Consider the following 27,938-nt stretch of genomic DNA (forward strand, 5'->3'; position numbering starts at 1 on the left):
GGCACAAGCCCACTCTCGGGTTTAATCTCCTCCGCTCCCCCGAGCTCCAACAAGAGGAACTGCTCCTGCAGTGCCTTCAGGCCCTTGCTCAAGCCCCACCTCCCCGCTGAGAATCACCCCAACCTTCCAGGTATGTCACATGTACCACTTCTTCCAGGAAGTCTTCCCTGACTCACTCCCTCCAAAGCCCCAGACCAGCCTCATCCTTCTGCCCCAAGTGGGGGTTCTTGATCCCCATCTGGAACCCCAGCCTCTGGTGGGCTGCCTTCACTTGACAACAGTAATTGAGCACCTGAGCCCAATCTGACCCTTCTCTGTCCTCTCTTCACACCCTCAGCAGGAGGCCTGCCTTGCTCAGAGCAGCCCTAGGCATGATCAACATACTCATCTTCTAATGACCTTGTACATTAGAAGGTACAGCTCCCCACCTCCTCAGGCTATGCCTGCACACACCAGACTATTTCCCACCTCCAGATCTTTGTCCCTGCTGCCCGTTCTCCCCAGCAAGCCCTCAGCCTTCCTCCTGAGTTCCTGCTTACCATTTAGCCTCAGGCCAGGTATCTCCTCCTCTGGGAAGCCCTTCTGGCCTTTGTAACGGACTGCCACAGTTCATATGGCACCTCCCCCACGGCAGGGCAATGAGCAGGGTCTGTGCCTGGCTCCCCCACTGTGCAAGCTGCTCCCAAAGTGTACATTTGGGGACCCCAGCATCCAGCACAAGGACCAGACATCACCAGCAGGTCATCAAGGATCCAGCTGCCAACTCCCTGCCCAGAAAACCCAGGGGCAGAGGGCAGGAGCAACTGCCCATAGCAGTACTGAGTCCTATTTTGCCCCCGCAGTCCACACACCTAAGGGATAGGCGGAGGGGGGCCTCTCTGCAAATGGCCAACTGGTAACCAAGCCCACGTCGTTTCTAAAACTAGGGCACAGGAGAGAAACGGGAACAGCAGAATTGTCCCCAAATAGAACTGTGGCTCATCTGGTTCCAGGGCCTTCGGGAACACCTGGCAGGGGGACGGGGGGAGGGGGGGAGGCGGGGGTGGGGGGGAGGGCAGGTGGCCGCTCCCAAGGATCCAAAGGAAATCTAAAGATTGAAAAGCAGAGAAATCAACCTCATCACCATCGGCACTGATACCCCAACCACTTCCCACAGGGCCAATCCAAATCCTGGAAGGGAGGGTCCTCTCCCACTTCCCCCACCTAGCTACAGGGTGCTCCCTAAACTGTCCCCCTCAGCCTTCGCCTGCATGGATCCTTTGCCTGGAATGCTGTTCCCCTCCTGCCAGTCAGAATCCTGCCATCTCTATGCCCCCAACCACTGACTGGGCACTTTCTGTAAGCCTGGCATGGGCAGGCATGTGAGCAGAATGAGATTATCAAGTCTTCTCAACATCCCTATGAGGAAAAGACTCCTGCACCCATCTCATAGATGAGTAAACTGAGGCTCAAAACGAGAAGCCATTTGCCCAAAGCACACAGCCGAGGAGGCAGGTGGGCCAGGCGATATGGTGGGTCCTAGGTGCCAGCAGAAACAGGGCACCCAGAAGGCCTGGTGGGGCCTGGATCAGCCTCCTACCCAGGCCCAGTCTTGGAGACTTGGCATAATTCAGGGGCAAAGTACACAGGGCACAATCCCACCTGCCTAGGCAGAATTAACTCCCCCCTAGTTGGCTGGCTGCTTTTAGGAGCCACATTGGTACAATGTGATGAGACTGTCTCCTTCACAATATGCACAGACCCACTGCACAGATAAGAAAACTGAGTCCTGGAAGGGGACAGTTTCCCCATCTGGAAAGCGGGATGTGCCCCAGGAACCTCTGGCTGTGACACCCTACTGTGGCCTGGTAGACCCTATTTCCTTCCTCTGAGTTTCAGTTTTCCTACCTAGAGAATAGGGCTGTCATTCCATTCCTCTTCAGGTTCATACAAATTATAATAAAATAAGAACTATCATTTATTGAGAGCTTACTATGTGCTGGTATGGCTGAGCGGGTCTTGCACAATAACTCACTTGATTCTTAGAACAAGCCCAGGATGTGGAGACTGCCATTTGACCCGTTTTTCAGATGGGAAAACTGAGGCCCAGAAAGGTGAACTGATTCACTGAGCCACACAGCTAGTGGGTGACAGCAGTTAGAAGTAAAGGAGAAGAACCTGGGCTAGGAGCTGGAGTGCTTACAGAAGAGGCTCCTGGCCTTCGCCCTGCCCTGAGAGGAACACGGGAGGGGCTGGGGAAGTGCCAGGGGTCAGGCAGGGGGTACAGAAGGACTCCGCCTGGAGGATGGGGCAGGCCTGCGGTGCTCAGAGGCCCTGGGTCCAAATCCAGGCACTGGGTGACCTTGGGCAAGTCCCTTCGCTTCTCTGAGCTGTTTCCTCTTCGGTGAAATGGAGCCAGAAGTTCTGCCCCTCAGGGATGCTGTGAGGATCAGACCCAAGCGATCACGGGACCCTGACAAGAGTTCAACCAGTGCTGAAGGGATGAATGACTATTAAAGCAATCCAGGGCTGGTCCATGCGCTCACTGTTCCTGCAGGATCCTGATTGTATCTGATTCTGCACTCGAAAGCGGTGGGAATGTGGACACGGCCGGCCTCTTTAATTCCTAAGAGGAACCCTCCCAGCTCTGCCAGCCTCCCAGGCTGTGTGACTTCAGGCAAGTCAGTTCACCTCTCTGAGCCTCCAGACGCTTCTTTTGACAATAAGTTGAGGCTTTAAGGGCCTATGAGAGAGGGGACTCAGGGGGATGGAGGCGGGGGAGGTTCCATTCCATCTGTCCAAGCACAGAGAACACCTGGCGTGACCCAGAACTGGGGCCTCAGTTTCCCCATCTGCCAAATGAAGGTTATTATGACGGTCTGCTTCCCTCCCAGCCCCGCTTGGGGATACTCAGAGGTGACTGTGGAAAGTGCTTTGTAAACTATAAAGTGCAGCACCCTTCAAGATGATGATTATCGCCACTCTCATAGCAGCAGAAAGAATTCTATGGCTGCCCAGCTGGTTCAGTGGTCAAGCGAAGATCTATGAACCAGACGGTCACGGTTCGATTCTGGGTCAGGGCACATGCCCTGGTTGCAGGCTCGATCCCAAGTGTGGGGAGGCAGCTGATCAATGATTCTCTCTTATCATTGATGTTTCTCTCTCTCTCCCTCTCTCTCTCCCTTCCTCTCTGAAATCAATAAAAATATATATTAAAAAAAAAAGAAGAAGAAGAATCCTATGGCTTGCCCAGCCAGAGTGGCTCAGTTGGTCAGGCGTTGTCCTGTGCAGTGAAAGGTTGCAGGTTCGATTCCCTGTCAGGGCACATATGGAAGGCACCCAATTGACTTTTTCACATTATTGCTTCTCTCTCTCTTTCTCTCCCCGCCCCCTTTCTCTCTCTAAGCTTGCCCTCGGGTGAGGATTAAACAATAAAAAAAATCCCATGGCTTGCCATCTAAGGCAGAACACGTCAGAGCCATGAGGGAGGGCAGAGGAGGGGAGTATGGGCTCCGGTTGGGGCAGAGAGGATAGTCAGTAAAAGCTTTCGGGAGACAGAAGCCGCTTAGCCACTAGAAGGGTATTGAGAGGAAGGGCACAGAAGCTGTGGGACCCCCAAAGGCAAAGGCGTGGGAGCTAGACATCCCAGGGCAAGCAGGAAGACAGCCAGTGGATCAGAAAGGCTAAAGGGTCACCTGAATGAAAGGGAAATGCGGGAGATGATGGGGGGATAAGGCAGAGGGCAGAGCTCTGTCCCAGACCAACAGCACCTACAGGAGCCCTCGCATTGGAGCCTGGGCCCATCCTGGCCTCTCTCTGAGCCTCAGCTGCCTCCCAGGCCAAGTGGGCAAAGACACAAAGACTCAATGCTTACTCAGCGGCCACCTTTGGAGAGATGGACGCATTGGGGGGGACGGGGGGGTGGGGGAGTACTGAATGCCAGGGATGAGGGCACGGGAGGCCTTGACAAGTTACAGGTGGGCAAGGGTTGAGGCGGGAGCTGGGCTCAGACAGGCTGGTTAGAGCGGGTAACTTCCAATCTATCCAGCCACCGAACTTGTCTGTCTCTAGTTAACCTTTCCCCAGCCCCACCCCACAGGTCAAGGCCACCATGGACAGAGGTGTGTCCAGGCTCACTCCTTGGAATCAATTGGCCTGCAGAGGCCCAGCAATCCCACCTTGCCAGGGAACTGCCTTCCTAATCACAGGCACTCAGAAATATGAAACATGTACTGTGTACAGGCCCCGCACCAGGGCAGGCACACATTAGCTCACCTGATCCTCTCATCACCTTGTCAAAGCTGGTACTGGTACTGTCATCCCCACTTCACAGACGGGGAAACTAAGGTTCAGAGCAATCATGTTCCCACAATCATACACAGCGAACAAGAGGCAGGGCCAGGATTCGAACCCAGATCCAACCAGCTCCACAGGCCTTGCTAACATCCACTGAGCACCCTGATATGCCAATCCTGAGACCTGAGGGTTCCCTGCAAGATCAGAGTCCTCCAGACCCAAGTTGAGATCCATCCGTCAGAGCTGGAAGCCCAGAGAGTCGAGATACCTGCTCCCAGCAACACACGCACCCTGCACCCTTGCCTAGGGAAAGATTTCAGCCAAGCTGGTGCACACTCAGTGGGACTCAGGTGCCAAAAGCCACCCAGAAGCCAGAAGTCGGGGCTCACACTTCACTGTGCTGGGGGACCATGGCCCCAGCCCTTGCCTTTCTGAGCCTCAGTCACCTCTTCGACGTAGTAGGAACAAAAGTTCTACCCACTGCATGATGGGGCAAGGGATGGAATGGGTCACCTGCTATGACCTGGGTGGGAAGAGCACAATGCAAAGACATTGACATAGAACAGAGTAAAAGTCAAGGCCACAAACCTGGACAAAGCAGCCCAGGAGAAGATAATCAACCCTTAACGGGGAAGCTGAACTTCCCAACACCACCCAACCCCAACATCCATCCCCCAGCACTGGAAGCTTGAGGGTTCAAAGGGCCCATTCCCAGAGTGTCTTAAGAGCCCTGCAGTGGGCATCAAAGAAGAGGACTCTGCCTGGCCCACCCCGTGGGGGGCTAGGATCCCCACCAGTGAGGGAAGAGCCCTCACCGCACAGATGAGGAAACTGAGGACCAGAGCAGGGAGAGAGTTGGCCAAGATCATCCAGTTCTCCTTCCCTCTGGCTTCTCATTTCATTCTAGAATTCCTCTGGGTAGTTCCAGGGGAAGGGGTTGGGGCCCAGGTTGGAGGGAAGTCCCTCACTCCCCATAGCAAGGAGGAGGGAAATGGCGGTGTTGGCTTCCAGCTCTAAGATCCTCTCCAATCACTGACCCCTTGACTCAGCCCCACCCAGGCTGTCCTGTGGGAAGGGGCAGGCTGGCTGGGTAGGGAGAGCCCTGGATCAAAAGACAAAAGATGTGCATTTTCCTCCCAGCTTGGATAATATGTCCTGGGTCTTTCTGGCCTCATTTCCCCCATCTGTGAAGAGAAGGTCAGAATAAATCAGGAATAACAAACTCATGGCACACATAGGATGTTCTTTAATCCTCTGCCCATGGCAGACATTACAAGTCTATCACAGTACTCTTTGCCATGAAGCCAAGACTGAGCCACATAGCAGTCCAGGTCTGGAGAATTTGAGCCCCAGGCCATCCCAAGACTGGATAATATCTGAGCCCCCCCTGAGGGGAGAGAAGGGAGACTTAGCATTTCCTGAGTATCCAACAGAGTCGAGCCACGGGAGACAGGAGCTGATTTAATCTTCACAAGGGAGAGGTGCCGAGGCTGAGGCTCAGCAAGGCTACATGGCTTGCCTTTGGACACAGGGGAGGTATCTACTGGACCACCCTCCCCCAGAACGGTGATGCAGAGCCAGGCGTCAGCCACCAAGTAAGCCCCTAAGGTACAGCCTCACTCCATTCTCCCCTGGGCCCTACCAAGTGCAAGCCTCATGCCCATTCTACAGGTTCAGAAACTGAGTCACAGGAAAGGGCGTCAGCTGCCAGAGGAAGAAGGACTGCAGCCCGCGTCTGGTTCTTCCCCACCCCTATTTATCAAGTTAATGCATTAAATACATTGTGTCAGTCCTCTCAGGACATCGTGGGAGCCATGACTCATATTATCCCACTTCAGAGATGAGGAAACTGAGGTGCCCCAAAGGAAGTGCCTCCCCCAGGGGTTCAAATGGAAACCAGACAGTTTACCAGGGAGATAAGGGGGTGGGGACTGTGGAAGGGAAGTAAAGGGCTATGGGAACCCAAAGGGAGATAGAGGTGTGGGGGATCACATGACAGAGGCAGGAAATGAGGCTCTAGTCGAAAGGCCCAAAGCAGGGGGCAGAGGCCCTTTGAAGTGGCTCTAAGGCCTACAATGACATGGGAGGCTCCCGCAGCTCCCAGCACTGGACTAGGAGCCCAGAGCCCTACAGCCTTGGCTCAGCCCTGTCACTTGTCAACTGGGAGACCCTAGTCACGCTCTAGTCAAGAGGCTTCTCCTCTCTGGCTCTTAGAATGTTCATCTGGGAAATGAATCAGCCTCGCCTAAGGCAGGCTTTCAAGAAGCTGGGGTGAGCAGGACCCTCCTCCCCAGGTCAGCCTCGTCACACAGAGAAGGCAGGGCAGAACTAGAGTCACCCAGAACTTGGTGGCCCTGGCTGCCAACATCCCTTCCTGGGACAGTCCTGCCCAGACCAGCACCTTTAGACTCAGTGAGATCATCCACTCAAAGCCTTCACCACACAGCTGGCGAGGCGAGACCCACTGGGCCAACCGACCTGCCCATGTAATGCCAAACAAGTGCCTACCGGTGCCAGGCACTGGGCATACAGCCCTCCTTTAACCCTTGCCTGATGGGGAGATAGTTATTGTCCTCATTTTCAAGACAAGGAAACTAAGTCTCAGATACAATGAATGGCCCAAAGACACACAACAAGTTAAAGACGGTCAGATCTGTCTGACTCCTGAGCCCTTACCATACCTTCGGTCTCCAGCTGACCCCTCGCTCCCCCCCACCTCACTCCCAGCCTCCAGCTGCCCTGCACTGCACTTCCCCAGCCCATCGCTCTCACTCTCTCCTGCCTTCCTGCTAGTGAACTCCTACTCGACTTCCAAAGGCCAGCCTCAAATGCCTCCTCCTCTTGACCTGATCTAGGCCTCCACAGAATACTCCATCCCACAGATCTAGTTCTACCAGAGGCCTTGGCCAGCTCTGTACCCCTGGCCTTCAGCACGGAGCTGTTCACACAGGGGACACCAATCAGCTCTCTGTGTGAAATGAAGGCCAAACTACTCCTCAAGGCCCAATGGTCCAGCTCTGTTGTAACACCCCTCGTTTCACCTCTCACCCAATCCTCTTAATTCTCTGTGCTCCAGATTCACGGGCTTTCCCACTGTTTCTCCACAACAGCACATATTCCTCCACCACAGGGCCTTTGCACATGTCGTTTCCTCCGACAAGCCCTTCCCCTAGCTCAGCCGTGGGCAAACTACGGCCCGCGGGCCGGGTCCAGCCCATTTGAAATGAATAAAACTAAAAAAAAAAAAAAGACTGTACCCTTTTATGTAATGATGTTTACTTTGAATTTATATTAGTTCACACAAACACTCCATCCATGATTTTGTTCCGGCCCTCCGGTCCAGTTTAAGAACCCATTGTGGCCCTCGAGTCAAAAGTTTGCCCACTCCTGCCCTAGCTCCATGCCTGACCAACTCCTCCGCGCTTCCTTCAAGATTCCTCTGTATCCCACACCTCTTTCTCTGAGCCCTTATCACATCTGTGATTATATAGTAATACATTTGGCAACTTGTTTGCTATTTGGCTCACCCTCCAGACCCAAATTTCTGGGAGGCCAGGGATCTCTTCACAATTCCCCAGCAAGAACCCACCCAGGCCAACTCCTCCCCACAACCCCAGGGGCCCTGGGAAGTATCAAAAGCAAAGAAAGAAAACCCTGTCCCCTTGTTAAGTGAACTGCTACTCCTCTCAGCACCACCTCCTCGAAGCCTCCCAATGGCTCCCTACAGCTCCCACTGCTAACCCCCTCACCACACTGCTCAGCCTAAGTTCAAAGCTCCTAGTACACAGTCGGTGCTCATGGTCATGGGTGCTTGTATCAAGGTGGGTTTGGGAAAAACGGGGTCCACTGAGGGCCAGGGCGGTGAGAGGGTGTCTGTCAACAGATCACTGAGCCATCTCCTGCCTAGTTCCCAGGGCACAATCAGGGAAGAAGCAAAAGCAAGAACTGGCTATGAGCTAGGGATAATTCAAGCTCCAGGAAGAGGCTAAGGGAGAGGAGGAGAAAGCTGGGGGAGAGGTGGCAGAGGAGGGCCTTCCTGGGAGAGGTGGGCCTTAAGCTAAGCCTCAAAGGGCAAGAGCAGATAAGCAGGTCGGAGGAGAGGGCAGCCCTGGCAGGGACAACTTCAGGAGCAAAGGCCCAGGGGCCACATAGGAGGACCTGGCCAGGCAGTCAGCTGACAGAGGTGACACACCATAAATCATTTCCCTGGGTGGAAAGACCACATCACCAAGACACACCACATCACCTAACGGCTCGTGTCTTCCATGCAATCACCCATCGGTATAGTCTTTTCCGACAATGCCATGTGCCTGGTCGCACACCGGGCAACTCCTGCTCCCCCAACACTGGACGGGTGTGAGGGCAGCCGGACTGGGGTCCCTGAGGTCTAGGTTCTAATTCCGTGTCAAACTGTGTGGCCCTGGTCAAGTCACTTCCCCTCTCTACACCTCAGTTTCTCCATCAGCAAAACGAGGATAAACAAGAGTTCCTACCTCGCAGGAGGTGCTCAGTAGATGTTGGCAGCTATCATTCTCATTGGCCCATTTCAAAACGGAGGCCAGAGGGAGCAGTGCGTTGCCTACGGTCACACAGCGGCTGGGTGGCAGGGCTGTGCTGGGGCTGTTTCTTTCTCAGGGGGTTATGGGGTGCCTTTTCCTCTCTGGAGACGAGTCCCACCAGGGCCTATGACCTCACCTCCCACCCAGTTTAGGAAATCATCCAGTGAAGTGCTCATTTATTAAGCACCTACTACACGTCAAGCCCCTACATGCAGAAACACATAGGTTCTTGCCCTAAGGATTCCCATTCCACATATGGGAATTCAGAGGGCAGTCCCTTGGCCCAGGTCACCCAGTGAGATGAGAGCCTGGTATCCCCAGCCAGGAGGCTGAGAAGAGGGTTGGCAGTAGGACCAGCCCAGCCCATTCTTGAAAACAGTCTGATCTCCACTCACTGTAGCTGGGCCTGGACTCACCCCAGTTCACCCAGGCACCACTGCTCCAATTGTACAGAATCCCTGAAGTTCAGAAAGCCTCACCCAGGGCCCCACATGCTCTGTCCACGCTCAAGCTGGCCTGAGAGCCCCCGAGACTGAACTGAGAGCCCACAGGTGAGATACTGTGTTCACCCCCGTCCTTCCACCAGCCCAGTAATCCCAGCCAGGCCCACTGGCCACGGATGAAGACCCTCCAGCTCAGAGAGGGAAGGCAGTTAGTTGTCTGAGGATACCCAGCAGGGACACCCAGGCCCAACCCCAGGCCAGGCAGGCAGGTGGACCCAGCCTGGTGGTGAAAATCCAAAACTTTTGTCAACTTCTGGGCAGGTAGGCCTCTGGGCCCCATCAGGGTGAGTCTGGGGGCTGGGCACAGGAGGGCCCAAGCACAGTCTGGCCCAGTCCCTTCCAAGCCAGTGGCACCAGACCCTACCCACAGCCCCAGGAGGACAGAGATTCTGGTGCCCAGCACGGCGCCCCCAGGCCTGGGTGCTGCGGGACCCCCCCTCCACCTCCCATCCTGGGCCGGGGGCACCAGGCCCGGCTGGCTGCCGTGGCCAGAGGTGGCGCCGACTGGCTCAGATTTTAGATTTGGCCTAGACCCGGCCTGAGGGCTTGGGCCGGCTGGCTATTCTCAGGGGGCTCTGAGGGGCAGGGTGAGGCGGAACAGGACCCTGCAGGGACAGGACTCCGGAGCCCCCCGCCCAGCCCCCTCCCTCCGCCGCATCACAACAAAAGGCCGACCTGGGCAAAAGCCGGTGCGCCCGCCCAGCGCTCCGAGACCGCGGCTCCGCCGGGGTGGGGGGTGGAGGGGTGGACAGGAGCCCCCGCGGCCCGGCGATCCGACGCCAGGGTGGTCCCGGACGGGGGCTCCCCAACACCGGCTGAGACAGGGCGCCCACGGAGGGGCGGGGGTGTGCTCACCTGGGCCGCGGACAGGCGGGCGCACCAGCAGGCAGACGCACGGGAGGGCGGACCGCCAGACGGCCAGGGGGTCGGGCAGACGGCGGCCAGGCCGCTCCGGCTCCCAGGCCGGAATGGATTCCGGGCCGGGAGAGACAGAGCGGGAGAGAAAGGGAGGAGGAGAAGGAGGAGGAGGCGGCCCAGGGAGGGAGGGAAGAAGAGGGAGGGAGCGCACGAGCGGGGAGGAGGGGCCCGGCAGGCCTCCGGGAGGAGGAGGAAGGAGGAAGCGCGGAGGGAGGATTCCCCGCCGGTGACTCGAGAGACCCGTGCGCGGCCCCCTAGCACTGGAGCCACCGGGGGGGGGGGGGGGGGGGGGGGGGCGGGGGGGAGGGACCGAGGCACGCGGAGCAGGAGACCCGCCCCCCACCCCGCCCGGTAAGAACGCCCCACCCTGGAGGACCCCCATGGGTCCTTGTGCCAAAATGCCCCTCTTTAATTCCCCCCAATCCACCCACCCTATTTACTCCAAATCTACTTCTGTTGCAATATTAGTAATAGTAATTAATAATAATAATAATGATAATAATATCAGCACTAATGAAGCCCTCGTTTCTTTCCAGGTGCCATGCTAAATGGCTCTGGTAGGCTTTAGGATCCATTCCTAACAACCAGCTGGACTGGGGGGATGATTATCTCCATTTTACAGATTAGGAAACTGAGGCAGGGAGAAGGGGGTCACCTACAAGAACCTAGACCTTGGACTCTGATCTTAGTTTCCCAAAGTGGGGACTGGGGCCTGAGACACAGTGTGGAGAAGAGACACATGTATTTTTAATAGATTCGTGTTCATTTTAATGTGCTCTTTTTAAAAAAGCAACTAAGGCAGCCCATTAAAGTCACCAAGTTCTGGATATTATTGCTGAGGAAGGGGCTGAAGCAGGTCTTTAGTGATAATTATTACCCTTTTAAGCAGATAAAAAGGCGAAGTGCACCTGGATGCAGGGAGCAGGGAGTAAAGCCGAGAAAGTGGACACTGAGGAAATGCCGCTTTAGCCACAATGCCACCCACCACCACTATCTGACCTCACCTTACTCCCACCCCTCCTGGCCCAGGCTGCCCTACTGGGGGTCAGCACCACACCCACCCTGGTTCTTCACCTGTCCTCCTGGAATCATTGCCGGAATCAGCTTTAAATGCCGCTGTTTCCTTCTCTGAAAGTTCTCCCATTTCACTGATGAGAAACTAAGGCCCAGCCAGGTCAACTGGCACCAGGCCTGGATACCTCCTGAGAGGAGCTGGGAGGAGAACCCTAGCATATGGGAGGCAAAGGCCTCAGGGCATAAAAATAGCACCCAGGAGACCAGAAATGAGCAAGGCCCTGAGCCAGACTGATCTGGGTTCAAATGTAAGCTATTTGCCTACCTGCTGCACCTTGTACAAGTCATAGGAGTGAACATGGTCACAGATGACTCCTGGGAAGTTTAAAACTGACAAGTATGAGGGTGTTTGAGGTTATGCTCCACAAATGGTAACTCTTATGCTTAGTAAACTGAGGATTGAAGGGGGAGGGGCTGCTGGAAGTCACATAGCAAGCCAACGGAAGAGCCAGCACCAGAGGCCATCCTCTGCTGGTGACTGGTGAGATGGCTTCACTTGTTTACAAGGCTGGCTTACAGATTAACCTCAGCTTCCCAGGATTCTGGGCGGGCCCCTGGCTGGAGAAGCAGGTTTCTCAACCCTCATTCACTCTGCAGACATAGCTGAAGGTCTTTATTGGCCACATGGAGCGAGGGATGAGATATTCATCCAGTGATGTGCTGGGGCTGGATCTTACCACTTGCAAGAGCAAATTTTCTTCATCTTTTCCCAACTTCAACCTCAATGATTGGTAGCTTGATATCAGTCACTGTGGGATTATTTACACCTTGGAAATTGGCAAACACTGCAAATTAAGGCTTTTTTCCCCCCTTCCAGAAAGCTGGTTGTTAAATACTCACCAGCACATCACTAGATTTATGCCCAAGAGTTCAAGTGAAAGTCCTGGGCTCCTAGAGCAGGGATGGCAAAGGCCTTAAAAGTAGAGACTTTGGACCCACAGACCTGAGTTCAAGTCTCAACTTCTTGGATGTGACCTTGAGCCTGCCATTTCTCTGAGCCTGAAAAATAGGCTACATATTGTGCGTCCCTCAGAAGACTCATGTGAGGATGAAATGAGGTGCTGTAAGCTCAGTATGTGTGACCCCTTGTCATTCATACCGCTACACACTCTCTTGGAGCAGCGGGGATCATCTGTACAAGTCTTGGCTTTGCCAGCACAGATGTAGCCTTCTGTCTGGAACCACTGGCTCCGAGGGCTTGTCTCAGCTGCTGAGGCTCTCAGGAGGCACTTCAAGAGGATGTGGCCAGCACAATGGTTTTATTATTGAGCCTTGGAAATATTCATTATTTTCAGCCATCCCTCCGGGCCTTTGCCCTGCCAGGAATGCTCACCCCATATCTCTAGCTTCCCAACCCTCCCTATCCATCAAGGTCCCAAGTAAATGCCATATCCTCCAGGACATGCTTCCTGAAATGCCTCTGATGGAGGCATACCCCATCCATTCGAGGTGTCCCCATCCATTCGGGGGGTGTCTGTCCTCACTCTGAAGGCAGGCACGATGGCCTGGCCCTTGCCCAGCACAGAGCAGATGCTGCCCAGTTGGCTGGAGAGAACACACTGACTAGGGATCCACACACAAGAGCTCATTCATGTTCCAACTCTTTCAGTCCTTGACTCTGTGACCCCGCCCTCTCTGAGTCTCAGTTTACTCATCAATAAAATGGGGCAACAACCCCACCATCTCCCAGGATTATGCAGATGCAAGAGTTGGTGGTCTGGCCTGATGGATAAGTGACTCTTTCTGCATTATTTTGTTTAAAATTGTTAGTAAAATAGCAACTCATTGCTTAATACCCCCAAATCATTCATCATCATTAATGGACAGCAAACATTTATTGACCACCAATGATATACACAGCCCTGGGCCAGGCCTGGAACACCAAGGACAGTTTCCCAACCCAAAGCACCCAGCAGATGACAGATGTTAATGTCAACATTGTTGAGATGGTGAACACCTGTTGTACACACTCGTCTATCTCTAGATACCGCTTCCCCTCCTTCCCCCCACCTGGATCAAAGCCATACCTGAGGGCAGGATGGAGACAGTGGCGTGAGGCCTGGCGCCACACAACTGGCAACAGACTCTTTGGCAAGAGCTTTCCCATGACACAGGATCTGGGGCACTTCCCACACCTCACCCAGGACCCTGATGGCTCTGGCTTGATGGTGGTCTATTTGCTGTGCCCACTCCAAGCTCTTGGAGCAGTGACCAGGAGGCTGGACCCATCACAGGCACTCAGCGGCAAATTCCAGACCAGCCCTGTCATTCCCCAGATAATTTGCTGTGAGTTGTCTGTTCAAAGCCACCTGGCTCAGGGCATAGGTCAGGGTGGAAATATGTGCAGGCTCTAGCTTGAGGTTATGGAATGGGCTTGCCACCTCCATGGCACTGCAATTTACCCAGAGATATCTGGTTCCTCGGTACATCAGCTGATCAGGCCCTTACCAGCCACTCAGGCCTCCCTTGCAGGCTCTCTTCCCAACTCTGTCCAACCTGCATCTGTGCTGTAACTCCGTCACAGCAGCTCCTTTCATCCTGAGTCCTCTACCCTTGCTGGTCCCTCTGTCTGAAGCTCTCTCCACCCCCTAGCCTCTGACTAAGCCTTACTCTTTCTTCTGGTCTGTCAATATCTCCTGAGCATCTACCATGTTCTGTACTAGGTGCTAGGGATACAGAGGTAAACAAACTAGATCTGGTCTCTGCCTGGAGTTGCTCATAGCCTGGAGGAGCAGGGAAGCATGACCAGAGTTCTAGGTGGTGATGGGGCAAGCGCAGGAGGCTGGAGGGGCGCAGAGGAGCGGCCCTAACCCAGCATGCGTGTTGGAATAGCAGGGCCAGTGAAGAAAGGAACTGTCTATGAAGAGTACAGAAGCCTGAAGACATGGTTTCAGGTGACAATGGACAGAGAAGGTGTCCAGGCAGAGGGAACAGCATGAGCAAAGGCACAGAGGCCAAAAATACTGCTATGTTTGGAACTCCAACCAGAGCAGTGCTAATGGAACACAACCTGATGGGTGGCTGGAGTGGGGCAATTGGGGTGGGACTTCGGGCTGGGATTAGCCCTAAAGATCCTTAAATGCCAGGCTTGGCCTCTATCCTGGAGGCAGTGGGGAGCCATGCAGGGTTGTGAACAGTGCAGGGTCACTGAGTGGGAAGCAGATGCAGGGACAGGGAGAAGCAGTCTGGAGGCCTCTTCGCTGATGGCAGCCACAGCTGCGGACCCGCTGAGGCAGAGCCCCGGCTTACATCGGTGTGTGAGTGCCAGTATGTGGGCACATACCTAGGTTCCAGGAATGAGGACAGACTTACTCAAAGGCCTAAAACACAGCACACGAGAGAAGGGTCCCTCCCTATCCTCACGAGAGTCAGAAGGAGCCAAGAGCAGGTAAGCATGTTCTCCCTCAGAGGCCGGCCACCAAAAGGGGTAGCCAGCTGCCAGCAGTTGCTCCAGCGTCTGCCTTCCCTCCAGGAAAGGGATGGAGACTGTAGAAGCCCAAGTGATAACATACAAATGACAGCATTAACCACTGATCACAGCCATACATAATCAAAATCCTCACAGCCTCACCTGGGGCTGTATGGCCAATGCACAGATGGGAAGCTTGAGGCCCAGACACTTCTCTACTCACCCCAGATTCTGGAGACGAAACAGGGGATGTCAGAGGAAACAGGGGATTCCTATGTGAAAATAGGTGACACGTCTGGCCTCACCAATATTGTGTGAAGGTCAAGTGCAGGGAAAGTCAGCCGTCCGTCCTTCACATTACTCCCCTCAGGCCACAGTGGAGACCCAGAGAGGGGCAGGCACTCTCCCAAGGTCAAAGGAGAGTCACTGGCAGGCAGAGCCAGGCCCCCTCCATCCCCAGCCTCCTTCCACCATATCTCAGAATGTGTGCGAGAGAAGATAGCAGGAGCCGGGGCCCTTGATCTTCCTGGCCTGGCAGGAGGGCAGAGGGCAGGGCGGAAATCTGCAGCGAGGGCTGTGACTCAACAGGGATAAAAACCTGCTGAGCAGAGAGGAGGCCGCCTGCAACAGGAGAGCTTCAAAGAACAATTGTAAAAATAATCATCATAGCGATGGCTCACGGCCACTCTGGGCAGTTTCCTGGGCAGTGCCCTGGTCTGGGGCTGTGTGTAGCATCACATTTGTTCTTCACAGCACTGCATGTCAGACCTATTATTATCCCCATTGTACAGATGAGGAAACTGAGGTGAGACAAAGTGATATGTCACAGGGAGGGAGGGAGGGACCTCAGATTCAAACCCAGGCCCATTTCAAGCCTTCCTGAGTCTGAAACTCGGGCTTTATGGTTCTGTCCTGTCCAAACCTTCTATGAGTCTCGCTTCTCACATATTTTACATCCAAGAGGGAGAAGCAGGACCCACAGAGCCCCACCCAATCACTGATCCCAGACCCTGAGCCTTGACTTCCACCTCACAGAATTTCTCCGTCTCCCACATTTCCCAGGTCTGTTGGGAAGATGGAATGTAGCCATGTTTTGTAGGATACTTCAAAAAGTAGATATTAAAGAAGAAAAATGCTAATCCTATACTCTGCCCTCAAGAAGGGAGCTTAACTCCCTACTAGTTAGGCCTGGACTGCTCATCATGACTTCCTTCCTTCCAAAGAGGACGGCATGGGAAAGGGGGGGAATAACTTTACAAAGCGGAGAGACCTGGCCAAACACTGCCTCAGCCAGGTGACCCAGGTCAGCAATGACAGGGGTGAGACACAGTGACAAAATGTCCCCTTGATATGATGTGATGAGAATAGCACACCACCTCTGTGACCTTCCTCCCCAGAACCCATTATCCCAGTGTAATCACGAGAAACACCAACAAATTCCAATAGAGAGACATTGTACACAATAGCTGACAGTTCTCAGAATGGTCAAGGTCATCAAAAACAAGGCAAGACCGAGAAATTGCCACAGCCAAGAGGAGCCTGAGGAGTCGTGATGATTACATGTGACCTGGCGCCCTGGATGGGACCCTGGGGCAGAAAAAGGACATTATGGGGAAATTAAGGAGCTCTTAATAAAGTATGGGCTTTAGTTCATAATAATGTATCAATATTGGTTCTTTAGTTGTCATATAAGATGCTTATAATAGGGGAAACTGGTTGTGGGGCACATGCCATGCTGTGTTCTAGAGCAAAAGACAGAATTTTAGGACAGGCAGGGAGCCGAGAGAGCCGTCTCTAAACATTTCCTTCGAAAATTGGGGGAACTGAGGACCGGAGAGTGAAAGTGACTTGCCCAATGTCACCCTGCAAGTTTATGGCAGCCTGGACTAGGGTCAAGGTTCCTCCATGTCACAAGAATGTATTAAATGCCTACTGCATATACACGGCGCCAGCCTGAGTCATCGTCACGGCGAAGACAGATGGAGAGGTTCAAAGATTTGTCCACGGATCAGCACTGCCTCTGGGCCAGGTGTCCAGGGACACAGACCCTGCCCTTTGGAGCTTTCGAGCCAGAAGGGGAGACAGATGCTGAAACAGCCTGAGCAGGGTGGGTAGATAGAGAGCCATGAGCTTCTGTGTCCAGAAGACACAGCCCCACCATCTGCCACACATGAGAACCTGCTCAGCTCCCTGTGCTGCTGGGTAAAATGCAGCTGGTGACCAAACTGACCGTAGGTGACACAGAGGATCCCGTGTGGTGTGGAGGCTGCAAGGCGCCCAGCACAGCCTGGTTCACGGCAGGCACTCAATGAACAGTACGCCTTTCCTTTCTGTATAAGTGCCGTCTGAGTGCTGGAGGAGCTCAGAGAGGGGGCGATTTGTAAGTTTGCTCTGGTAGGGGGGTACTTGGGGAGTTTCCCAGACAAGGGACATTTAGATTGGGTGGGTCTTGATGGCTGGGAAGGAGTTTGCCAGGCAGGAAGGATGTGGCAGAGGAGACAGGCCACTCTCCCTGGGCTTTCCCAAGCAATGGGACTTCCCCAGTTCCTGGCCGTGATGCCTCCTTCCTGGCTGCTCTTGTCTTTGGGGTTCACCATCTCCTGAGCCCAGGGCCAAGGCAGCAGGGGTGGGCAAGGGCGGGGGCGGGTGGCAGAGCCCAACAACGCCTGGACTCTTCTGGAAATGAAAGCAAGCCTGCCACCCACTCACCGGCTGGCTGAGTGTCACTCCAACAGCTTCCTCCTTCTGCTCCCGTTCAGGAGTCACCCAGGCAGGGCTCTGTGGTGGCTGGGAAGCTGCCCCAAAGGCTGGGACTGGAGCCTCCATGGGTCTACTCTGGCCACTCAAACACTCTCTGGTCAATCTTCTCCCGGTCTCATTCCCAACCTCCAACATACCCTGTCCCTTCCCGCCTCCACCCATCTGCCCATGCTACCGCCCGCCGTCTCCTCTCCCCACCCTTCCAAACCCACTCACCCTCCTCAGCCCATCTGGGCCCTGTTTAGAAGCCTTCCATGGGGGGAAGATGGGACTTGGTTGGAATGTCTATGAGGAGGATTCTTTCATGCCATCTCTCAGGAAAGCAACCTTCATTCTTTACCTGCAAAGACTGCCATGAACTACGTGACCAAGCAAGGTACCAGGCTATTTCTTCAAGAGGCTTATAGGCTTCAAAGTCCATCTTCATTCCTTAGAGCTTTCGGTGACATCCAGAGTCCTGGCATGTCTCTCTTTCAGGCATGACATTCCAGTAAAGTTTTGGTTAATAAAACTACAATTGGAAACTGACTTATGTCCTGTTATGAAGAAATCAGATTCTTATTGGATTCATGCAAACAAACATATTGCCATGAGAATAATAATTAACAAAACTATCATTACTTTTAGTTCATTTAGTCCTATAATCAAATTCTTTTTCTCCTGATTTTTCTTGCCAATATTTCTATAAATCTAGATACTTTATAGAGTAATATAAATGACATAGAATCTTGTTCTTTTTGCAACACACAATGTCCCACAATATTATAACATAACAATTAGTTATAAATGAAAGCATATTAGAATTTATTTAATATGCAATATAAATAGAATATAATTATTATTTCCTTATTAGACAGAGCTTCACATATACCCTAAGTATAAACTTTCCTTCATAAGGAAAGCAATTCTTAAAATTCAAACCCTGGGAAGATAGCCAAATACATTATACTATATTATTATTATTACTAAACAGTATTAAGTAATCTATTCATTTAAAGTAATTAACTTCCTGATTAATATAACATAATTATTTTAATAATCTATACTAATAATAGAGAAATATGCAAATTGTCTGAGACACCATCACAGTAATAGTAAGAACCGAACAGCAGGCTGCGTGGGGCAACCAGACCAGCAAGGGGGGCAGTTAGGGGCAACCAGGCTGGGGGGGGCAGTTGGGGGTGACCAGGCTGGCAGTGGGTGGCAACCAGGCTGGCAGGGGGGCAATAAGGGGTGACCAGGCTGGTGGGGGCACAGTTGGGGGTGACCAGGCTGGCAGAGGGGTGCAGTTGGGTGCAACCAGGTCAGCAGAGGGGGCAGTTGGGCGCAACCAGGCCAGCGGGGGAGGCAGTAAGGGGCGACCAGGCCGGTGGGTGGGGGCAGTTAGAAATGACCAGGTTGGCAGGGGGGTGGGGGGAGCGGGAAGGGCAGTTGGGGGTGACCAGCCAGCAAGGGGGGCAGTTAGGGGTGATCAGGCAGGCACACAGGTGAGCAGTTAGGAGCCAGCGGTCCCGGATTGTGAGAGGGATGTCCGACTGCCAGTTAGGCCCGATCCCTGGGCCTAAACCGGCAGTTGGACATCCCCGGCGGGGTCCCGGATTAGAGAGGGTGCAGGCTGGGCTGAAGGGACACACACCCCCTGCACGAATTTTGTGCACCGGGCCTCTAGTATATATATAAAACCTTTGCTTCCTAGGCAAATACAGGAAAAAACTTTTTTTTCCCTTACCTTTAGAAATAGGCTTATTTTTCTTATGGAAAACACTGACACTCTTAAGAAGCCTAACAGAGATAGTGAATTCCTTAGCGGAGAAACAATTCCCTGGAACTTGGAAATCCCAAGAGTGCTCCAATGACTTACTGCACAGTTACTTTCATTTTCTTACTCTTAGTTTTCAAGGGTTCCATCGCGTTTCATTGCATTCCTGGTTCCTCACACGGGGCACCACTTTGCCGGGCTGACCAGCAGACCCTGAGCGACAGATGAACAGATTGCTCTGACACACATTTCTGTGAAAGAGAGAGGCTAAGGCACTACTTGGCTATCACACCAAGAAGCCCTGTTCACCTGCTTCCTTTGGCTTTTATTGTCATAGCAGCTTGAACTAAAATTAACCTCTAGATACAATTAGCAAGGTAGGTATCCTTGGGAAAGTATATGCTTCTACAGGGTCAGGTCTTTAAAGACTAAACATAGAGATTCTAGCAAAACACCCCAGGGGATCAGACTTGTTTGGAAAAGTCAAGGTAGGGGCTGCCGCCTTTGGAAAGATCCCCTCAGAAGCCCCGACCTTTTGAAGAACCCTCCTTATAGACATTCCAACCAAGTCCCATGCTTCCCCCCATTTCCACAGAGACCCCTACCCCTTCTGGGCCTCTTTATCCTCTTTATCCACTCATACCTCTTGCATGGCAGGCAGGCGCCATGCTGTGGGTGGAGACAGATGCAGCAGTGACCACGACGGGCACAGCCCCTGTCCTTTGGAGCTTGGACCTCTAACCCCGATGTCCTGTGCACCCAGCATGCTTTGTCCATGGCCCGGGCGGGGAATCGGAAGCCAGGACTCCAGTCGGGTGCAGCCTCTGTGCAGTGGAGCCTCAGGCACCTGGCCAGGGTTGTTTCCAGAGCTGCTGAGGGAGGAGGTTCAATGACCTACAGGGAGCAGACAGATGGGATGGTGAGGATTGCACCCATCCCATCCTGCCAACCCAATAGAAAGTTTCCCTCTAAAAGGAACTGGCAAAATGCATCCACAAGGCTCCAATCATCAGAATTTCTGGATGGAAACAAATATAGGGGCCTAGGAAGGGGACCCACCAGGTGGCCCAACATCATGGTTAAGAGCAGCTGTGGAGCCCTGGCCAGTTGCTCAATGGTTAGAGTGTTGACCCGTGAACTGAAGGGTCACCAGTTTGATTCTGGTCAAAAGCACGTACGCGGAGACCTGGCTTTGAATCCTGCCTTGATAGCTCTGTGGCCTCGGGCAAGTCACTTGACCCTCTCACCCTTGCTTTCCTCATCTGTAAACCAGACATACCTCATATGATGGTTTAGTGATTAGCATGACACAGATGCTAGATGTTTAGTAAATGGATGTTGTTGTTGTTGCTGTTGTTGTTATTTTCTGGTGTAGCTGACCTAAGATTCCATTAATGAAGTGGACAACTATGATAGCCTTAAAATTAACAATGGAGATCTATACATTTTGCCATGAAAAGGACTTATGCTATATTAGGCAATTAAAATGTTATAGTATTACCGATATAATCCCATTTCTGTTAAAAATAAAATAAGTGGGCCTAGGAAAATAAAAGGGATAACACTGCAGTTGTTCCCAGGACAGAGGGATCACAAATGACCTTAATAATTTTTTTTGTTTTGTGCTTACCTTTATGTTGTTACGTTTTCTGCAGTGAGCTCATGTTACTCGGGCAATAGAAAGCAATACAGACTACTGGTGACTCTGATCACAGTGGGTCTTTGTTCCCCTTTCCACAGCTCAAGGCTCCTGGGGGCACAGTGCGCAGGGATGAGCTGGTCATGCACTTGACCTCTACCCACCCGCTCTGGGCTGGCCCCTCAAGGTGCATCTGCCTGGGGTCCTATTGTTCATTTTGTTTCTGGCTCCATTCGATAAGGAAGAGAGAGACTCCCAGAGGGGGTGCCCAGTTCTCTCCCATGATGTCCTGGGACCCTCCTCCCCTTGCCCTCAGCCTTGGCTCGCCTTACTTACATCCACAAAGCCTCCCAGGGTGGGCAAAAGCAGGTAATGAGGAGGGGGCACTCCTCGGCCTGAGCAGGGGTGTGGGCCTGAGGACACAGCCAGTGCTCGCCCAGGAGGAGCCCACAGTCTCACAGCTTCAACTAGACTCTCTCTAAGTTGGGTTCTCCTGAAGCAGAGCCCAAAACAAGTACTCATTTGGGAAGTAACTCCATACCTCGGTGAGGGAACAGGAAGGACTAGGGAAGGAGAGAAGCCAACATAAGGAGTGTCATCCAGGTTACCTGTGGGCAACCTGAACTCTATTCCTCTGAAAACTCAAATAAGTCTCAGCATGCCTCCCAGAGGAGCGGAGCTGGAGCCTGTGTCCCCCCCTCCTGTCCTTCTTGGGCTCCAGGATGCCCCCAGGGCTGTTAATTCCCTCTAACCAAGCCTGCTCCCTGACTCCTGAAAGAAAGCCTGAGGGAAAGACCTGAGAAAGGGCCACCCACCCAGCTTCATCGCCACCCTTGGCCCTGGCCTCTCTCCAGAGCTCTGGACCCATCTATCCCTCATCCTCCAGACTAGCCCCCCAACCTCCACCCTGGTACCCAGAGTACTCTGCTTATCCTAAGCAGAACACAACCTCTGTCCCCTGAAACTGGCCCTCCTCCTAGGTTCCCAGCTTAGAAATAGCGGTTCCATCCCCTCAGGCACTTCAGCCAAAGAGTGGGCATCCCCAGCCTCCCCACCTCACCCCACCTCAGCCCCACTCCCAAGACCTACTGCCTCTACCAGCCCAACCACCCATTCTGTTGTCCCTTCCCCCACCCTCATCTAGACCCCATCCTGGTGTCCTGGTGATCTCCTGGCCTCTGGTTTTCCATCCCTGATTGGTTCTATAACAGCCTTCATGTTCTTCTTTCCAAAACACATTTCTGGTCCTTCAGGGGCTCCCCTGTGGCCTCAGGCCAAAGCCCATGCTTAGGAGGCTCTGCTGACCTCTCCAGTCCCATGTGCATCTTCCCCCAGAGCTTACCTGTTGCTCACTCCCCACCTGAGCTAGGGTCTCACCTCCAGTCCTTCTCCCTGCCTCTGCTCCCAGGTTAATCCTGTTCGTGCTTTGGTCTCTCCCTTGACCCTCCAGCCAGGGCCAAAGCTTCAAGGACCCCATCTGCACTTCTCAGAAGAAATGCTCATTATAACCCATTCATTCCCCCCCACAGGCCAAGAGCTCCTGTGGGTAGAGTTTGGGCTCGGGTCATTCTTGTGCCCCAACCCTACCCTGACTAGGGCTTGACACTGAACAGGCCCCATGCTTGTTGGGGCAGGAATCTCAGGCCTGGATTCCCCAAGTTCCTTGAAATAGTGCCAAGCCTCTCCCAGCCTCTGCCTGAGGCTAGCACATGAGCTCAGGCTGCCAGACCAGGAACTGAGCCAGCCATCCTGCCCCCGGTCACGCCCTGAGTCTGGCCTCACCTTCTCCCCATACCTCCCCCCACCACTCTCGAGCTCAGGTAAGTGCTCAGTGGGGTAGGGATCCCCAGAGTAGCCAGAAAGGAGCCCAGCCTCCATGTTGCCCAGGCCTCAGCCACCAGGGCCTGCAGTCCCTGGCTGAGACCGCTCCCATCTCGAGGCCTGATCTGGGAGAGGCCCAGAGCTGGCAGGGAAACTCCTCCCCACAACCTGAATTTGAACCAGGCCTCTTGTCGCTTGTGATCTGTGCTTGACTTCTGACCACAGCTACCACCCAATAATTAAACATATTTAACCATCCAATTGTTAAATTCGCTCCCTGGGCCTTGAACTGGCTCCCTTGCAGCCTTCTCATTCCTGGAGGTGCTGGCGTCTGTGTTTCTAGGACCGTGGGGCAGGGCTATTTGACTACATTCAACTCTGCAAACACTTGTGGATCGCTATCTGTGTCAACAAGAGAAAACATGCCTGGGATGTATCCAGCAGGGGAAAGGCCAGTCTGGGCAGCGTCCCATCCCCCCTGCTCCTTGAGCCAGGGTGAGGAGGAGGAGTCCATCACCTGCAGACCCCTCTACCTGCCAGGCACTGGAAACTCAAGGCCCAGAGAGGGTGAGAAACATCCCCAAGACACAGAGCCCAGGTCTGGAGGTCTGGTTAAGGCCTTGGGAATTGATGAAACATTTACTGTCTCGTGGGTGCACACTGGTTGATGAAATACATACAGCTCCTGTCTTGGATGAAATTCACAGTTAGGGTGAGAGGTGGTCGATAAACCAGAGAACACAGCTATTGATGCAGAAATACAGAATGTGTTGCAGGCTAGGATGGGAGTGAGTGGGGACAGGGGGGAGGGGGCACCAAAGCCAGGAGGCCAGGGAGGGCTTCTCAGAGGAGATGAATTTTAGCTGAAGAATGAAGGATCAAAGAGTGGCTATTGGAAGATGTGGGGGAAGAGCATTCAGGCAAAGGCCCTGAAGTGAGAACTGGCTTGTGTTGGTCCGGGTGGCGCAGTGGGTGGGAGGAGAGCAGTGGGGGACGAAGCTAAAGTCATGAGGGGGCCTGGAGCAGTGGTTCTCAACCTTCCTAATGCCATGACCCTTTAATACAGTTCCTCATGTTGTGGTGACCCCCAACCATAAAATTATTTTCCTTGCTACTTCATAGCTGTAATCTTGCTACTGTTATGAATCATAATGTAAATATCTGATATGTAGGATGTATTTTCATTGTTACAAATTGAACATAATTAAAGCATAGTGATTAATCACAAAAACAATATGTTTTTGTGTGTTTTCCGATGGTCTTAGGCGACCCCTGTGAAAGGGTCGTTCGACCCCCAAAGGGGTCACGACCCACAGGTTGAGAACCGCTGGCCTGAAGCCTCCTGGGCAGTGGTGAGGGGCGTGATCTTTATTTACATGCATTGGGAGGCCTCTGTGGATGTTCCGTGAGGAGGGGTGACACCACAGTCCTATGTACGGCTTTGAAAGAGCCCACTGGCAGCTGAATGGAGGAGGATTAAGGGGGCAGGTGGAGGCTGGGAAGTTCTCTGGGGGGAAGGGGCTCAGCCCTGGCAGGAGAGGTGGTGAGAAGTGCATGATTCATGTGCATTTGGAGGAAGCACCCACAGTCCCTGCTTGGATCAGGAGTGTGGGTGTAAAAGAGGGTGGAATCAAGATTGATTCCCAGGTTTTTGGTTTGAGGGGATGGAGTTATCATTTACTGAGATGGGGAAGTCTGGGTAGGAGTCCACTGTGAGGAAACAGTCAAGAGTTCAGTTTTAGCCAAATTATGTTGGAGAAACCTATTATGTATCCATGGAGATGTTGAAAAACTAGTAACACTCAGCCAACACTTAACTGAGCACACTTTGCATCAGGAACTAAGTGCCTTATGTATAGTACCTCATTTAATCCCTTCATCAACCCCTTGGAAAACAAACTATCATTATGCCCATTTCACTAATCAGAAAACTGAGGTTCACAGTGAGGTATTGTGTATAGAATGAGAAGAAAGCCATGTAGAGCCCCAAGGAGCCCTCCTAAAAAGCTACAGGAAAAGGCTTCCAAAGGGGTTATGAGCAGCATCCCATCCCCCCTGCTCCTTGAGCCAGAAGGGGGTTCTCCTAGGTCAGCCTGATGTTGTCAGGGGGCCACATGAGAGAAGACATGGATAACAAAGTGTCCAGGGGATTGGACCACAGAGCTTCTATAGTTGACCCCAGGCAGTATGGTTAGGGCCCTCTTTGCATTCCCAAAGTCCCTCAGGCAAAGTATCACCAGGCTTGTCACGTCTCTTATAATTGTTTGTGTGTCTACCTGGCCCCACAGATTGAAGGAAGGAGCCATGTCTGATCCATTTTGGTGTCCCCCGTGCCCAGGTCAGGGTCTAGACCAGCGGTTCTCAACCTGTGTGTCGAGACCCCTTTGGGGGTCGAACGACCCTTTCACAGGGGTTGCCTAAGACCATCGGAAAACACATATGTAATTACATATTGTTTTGTGATTAATCACTATGCTTTAATTACGTTCAATTTGTAACAATGAAATTGGGGGTCACCACAACATGAGGAACTGTACTAAAGGGTCGCGGCATCAGGAAGGTTGAGAACCACTGTTTAGACAGAGCAGGGACTTGAATGAAATGAGCTGCTTGAAGCCTTGTGAAGGCCACAGGCCTTGATGCTTCTCTGGCTTGGGAGGCAAAGTACATTTCAGATTCAGCACTTCTACCAGGCAGCTGTGTAGATGCATAGAGCCCCTAAGTGATTAAAAGCCAACAGGGACATCATTTTTCCTGCCCTCATTTTCCAGAGGAGGAAGTTGAAGCTCGGAGCAATGAAGGCACAATCCACAGGTCCACGATCAGTGGGGCCGAATCGTGCTCACATACATGGCCCTGACTCTGCCTCATAGCTCCCCTTCCATAAACGCTAAAGCCTAGGTTTCCTTATCTGCAAAACCAGGTTAGACCCCGCAGTCTCAGAAAGCTCAGCCATGGTCCCTGTCTATGAACTCACAGGCCACAGGCCACAGGCCCTGTGGTGGGGGGAGGAGAGATCCCTCAAGAGGCTGTTTATCAGCTTGTTGGACCCACCCCCACCCTTGAACTCTTGGAGCAAAACATTCCCAGAAACAGGGTGATTCATTCACAGCACTATTTGCCAGTTCCAGAGAAAAGACAGAACATGAAATACATTCTGCAACTTTTAAAAAAGGAGACAAAGAAATTTCAAGATGAAGTTTCCCTTTAGTGGACAGAGGCTGAGGGAGCTGGGACATACATATTTTTCCTTCCAGAGAGCAAGCTTTGGGGGGAGGAAAAGATCATGGTTTGAGCCAACTTCTCCCAAAACACAAGGTGGTACCCTCTAAGACCACCAAAAACAACAGTGTTTTTTAAATAACATGATGGGCTAAACCTGGCAACCACTGTTAATGTCGACTGGATGTGAGTTTAAACCAAATTAGATTGGCTGCTTTTTATGCTAATCCATGCCAGAATTCCAATTGATTGCTCCTCTTAAATTAAGCAGAGGGAAGCTGCTGAATGTTAGAAGGTTTGGACATCTGGCTACCCAAGAAGGCATGGACAGAGGTTAACAGGTGAGTCTGGTGGGGTCTTGCGGGTCGAATTATAGGGAGAGTGAACGGTAAACTTCCATAATCCACAGAAAACCAACCTGGAATGACTCTAGCAGTATGAAGAGAGGTGGAAAGCTGTCTCTCATTTTGAAGTTACAAGATATCTGTGCCTCCAGTTTGGTCTCCTACAACATGAATCTGTACTCAACTCTTTAAAAATTATATTTTTAGCTCCCAACCCCAATATGGGCAGAAGTAGGAGTGAGCTTGATCTCTTTGCCCAAGTGAGAATGTGACATAATAAGAAAGCTCAAGAGATCTGGGTTCTAGTTCAATTCTGATTCCAAAGAGCTAAATGGTATTGAGCATGTTTCCAGCCCTCACTGGGACTCAAGTTTCCCCATCTGTAAAATCTCAGGGAAGAGAATGTGTTGAGGAAAAAGGGATCCTTGAGGATGGGCTTTAGGGTCATACCCCCTGGGTTCTAATCTAATTTTCTAGCTGTGTGTCCTGAGGTAAGTTGATTAACCTTTCTGAGTTTTCTCATTTCTAAAGCAGAGACCATAATATCTACCTCATGGAATTTGCTGACAACTTAAATGACATAATGTGTACAAAGAGCATAGCTTAGTACCTGGCCCACAGGAATATTTTTTGTTAAAGTGTAATTTACACATAATGAGATGCTCAGATCTTAAACATTCCATTTTGATGACTGCATATCAAGACAGAAAACATTGCAATTACCGCAGAAAGTTTTCTCATGCCTCTTCCTGGTCAATCCTCCCAGGAACCCCTGATCTTATCTCTATCACCCTAGATTAGTCTTGTCTGTTTTAGAATTCTCTATGAGTAGGACCAGGCAGTATGCATTGTATTAGTGTTTGTGGGTATGTTGGCCTTTTCCCCTTAAAATAATAGCTTTGAGGTTCATTCGTGTTATTGGGTGTATGAGTAGATCATTGCGTTTGGTGTGTAGCATTTCACTGCCTAAACACACTGCAGTGTATCCATTCCCTTGATCAGCATTTGAGCTATTTTCAGTTTTTGCCTATTACTATGATGAAAGTTGCTATGAACATTCTAGCTAGAGTTTAGTACAAGACTTTCATGGGTATTTTCATTTCACTTGGGTAAATACCTAGGAGTGGAATGCTGGATCATAGGGTAGATGTATGCTGAACTTTGTAAAGAAACTCCCAAATGGTCTGCTAACGTGGTTCATTTTACACTTCCACCGGCAATCGAGAGTTCCAATCACTCCACAGACTCCACAACATTTGCTGAGGTCAGTCTTTTTGTTTTTTCGGTCAGTCTTTTTTATTGTCGTCATTCTGGTATCCCATTGTGGTTTTAATTTGCATTTCCCTGATGACTAATGGACTCCTTTCGTGAATTGATTTAGAATTTTTTTTTAAGGTAGTTCTTCTCCCCTTTGCTGCCATGTAGCTTTCAGCCTCCATAATTTGAAGAACTGTTGAATAAATGAGGAAGGGAAAACTGAAGACACAATCCACCAGAAATCAAAAGAGCTCTCCAACTACAAAAGCAAGCATGAGCTCAACCTTGGAACCTTCTTTTAACTTTGGTTTCCCAGGACTGTGGGGTAAGGACGTGCTCATCTTCTGAGGAAGCCAAGATCATGTTTTAATGATAACAATTTTGTTCTGGATTGAATA

The 27,938-nt window shown here is 52.0% G+C and overlaps 1 protein-coding gene and 1 long non-coding RNA gene across 6 annotated transcripts in view; one reads left to right on the top strand and one right to left on the bottom strand.

The window, feature by feature from the left end:
- The window catches only part of SRC (SRC proto-oncogene, non-receptor tyrosine kinase), a 52,759-nt gene extending 42,372 nt beyond the window's left edge, over positions 1 to 10,387 (bottom strand). For 3 of the 5 annotated variants that reach the window (XM_036321951.1, XM_036321953.1, XM_036321950.1), the window contains exon 1: positions 10,193 to 10,386. The gene's annotated coding sequence lies outside the window, so the exon portion shown is untranslated. Of the gene's footprint in view, positions 1 to 10,192 lie in introns of all 5 variants that reach the window. The other 2 variants (XM_036321952.1, XM_036321954.1) reach the window with 2 other exon arrangements.
- Positions 9,246 to 27,834, top strand: LOC118662918. Its single transcript, XR_004969928.1, has 3 exons — positions 9,246 to 9,385; positions 26,211 to 26,280; positions 27,709 to 27,834. It is a non-coding gene; the product is annotated as an uncharacterized LOC118662918 (long non-coding RNA).
- Positions 27,835 to 27,938: the final 104 nt, after the last annotated feature.

This window comes from Myotis myotis, unplaced genomic scaffold (genome assembly GCF_014108235.1).
Source record: "Myotis myotis isolate mMyoMyo1 unplaced genomic scaffold, mMyoMyo1.p scaffold_m19_p_9, whole genome shotgun sequence".
Lineage (NCBI taxonomy): Eukaryota > Metazoa > Chordata > Mammalia > Chiroptera > Vespertilionidae > Myotis > Myotis myotis.